The following is a 2120-nucleotide window of genomic DNA, read 5'->3' on the forward strand; positions in this document are numbered from 1 at the left end:
GGGCCCGCACCTGCGCCGCTCCAGCTGGCAAGCCCTGCGGAATCGCGCCGCGGGCCTCGGCTCCCGACACTCGGGGCCCGTTTGCACCTGCCGCGGCGCCTCCGGGCCCCCTGAAACCCCTGAGGGCTTCCTCCTATCTTCCTGAGGCCCGGGTCACCCTGAATTCCCTGTCACATGCGAGCAGACACCCCGGGGCAACTTCATCTCCGATGAGGACAGCACCTGCCGGCAGGAGCCATCGTGCGCCCGAATGAGCTAGGTAATGTGGATAAATGACCTGCCTCTCCGGGACAAGCAGCAGCTGAAATCAGAGTTCTCACACTTGGGCATTCCTGACAGATTATAAAACAGCGTCTTCAGGGGCTCGAGAGTCAACAGATTTCTTAAATTTAATATATTAATGAACTCCGCACCAAATTCTATTATTATGGTTCTATTGATCACAGCACCAATTTAAAGACAAACTCACAAGAACCACTGATGGAACTCAAATATTTTCCAAACCTATTTTGTTGCCCTATTTTATTCATATCTTCAAAGAAATAACATTTTCATTAATTTTTACTATTTTTTTGTGCCCTACTTCCTTAATTTTCACCTTCCTTTGTTATTTAATTGTTTTTATCTTTAGTTTATTGAATTAAATACAGAGGTTCTTTATTTTTAGTATTTTGTTGTTGTTCAGTCGCTAGGTTGTGTTTGATTCTGCGATCCCATGGACTGTCACACGCCAGACTCTTCTGTCCTCCACTGTCTCCTGGAGTTTGTGCAAATTTATGTCGAGTCAGTGAAGCCATCCAACCATCTCATCCTCTGCCACCCTTTTCCCTTTTTGCCTTTAATCTTTCCCAGCATCAACGTCTTTTCCACCGAGTGGGCTCTTTGAAGCAGGTGGCCAAAGTGGAGCTTCAGCTTCAGCATCAGTTGTTCCAAAGAATATTCAGGGTTGATTGCCTTTAGAAGTGACTGGTTTGATCCCTTTGCAGTTCAAGGGATTCTCAAGACTCCTCCAGCACCACAATTGGAAAGCATCAGTCCTTCGGTGCTCAGTCTTCTTTGTACATGACTACTGGAAAAACCATGCCTTTGATTATATGGACCTTTGCAGGCAAGGTTAACGTCTCTGCTTTTTAATACACTGTCTATGTTTGTCATAGCTTTCCTTCCAAGGAGCAAATGTGTCTTTTAATTTCAAGGCTGCAGTCACTGTCCACAAGGAATATTAATGACTATTAATTTCCCTGTGTGAGTACAGCTTTAGCTGTATGTATTAGGGGTTCATTGGAGGTGTATAGTTTACACACAGCAAAAGGCACATATCTTTTATCTTCTACTTTTTTATTGAATACTTTTAAAAATTAAGATGAAAGTGATATAACAGACATTTTAACATGTAGTTCACTGACACTGCATTCATGGTTCTGTACAGCCACCACCTCGATCTAGTTCCAAAGTCTTCTATTGTTTTTATATTACATTTATACCTTGCTGGTAAATAGAAAATTCACTGAGATAAACACTGTGTCAATTTCCCTCAGCAGATAACTGACATTTTACTAAACGATTTTTTTCTTTTTTAACAAGGGTAGCTAAGACACTCCATCTGTATTAACTCTTTCCTAGGCTGCCACCTTTGGGCCAGTTTATGACTCCTTCACTTGGGGTAAATTCCAAATACATGTGATTTAACTTTTTAACAAGTTTGCTTTAAAATTTTTATATAGTAGATATTGGAAAAAAGGAAGATAAAATTGACACTTTGCTAAAGTGCAATTTTTGTGACTTTTTTTGGAGGGGTTCAATTTTTTTTTTTGAAAGTATAGTTGATTTACAAGGTTTCTGGTGTACAGCAGTGATTCATTTATATATAGATATATTGTATTCTTTTCTGTTATGATTTATGATAAGATATTGATATTCCCTGTTTGATAGGAACTTGTTTATCCATTCTATATATAATATACATCTGCTAACAACAAACTCCCTAACAACTGGTTTGTTAGCAAACCAATCTGCTAACAATCCAACACTCCCCACTCCGCACCCCTTGGCAACCACAAGTCTGCTCTCTGTCTGTGCGTCTGTTTCTGCTCAGTAAACAAGTTCATTTGCGTCACATT

Source organism: Oryx dammah, unplaced genomic scaffold (genome assembly GCF_014754425.2).
Source record: "Oryx dammah isolate SB20612 unplaced genomic scaffold, SCBI_Odam_1.1 HiC_scaffold_8, whole genome shotgun sequence".
NCBI classification, from domain to species: domain Eukaryota; kingdom Metazoa; phylum Chordata; class Mammalia; order Artiodactyla; family Bovidae; genus Oryx; species Oryx dammah.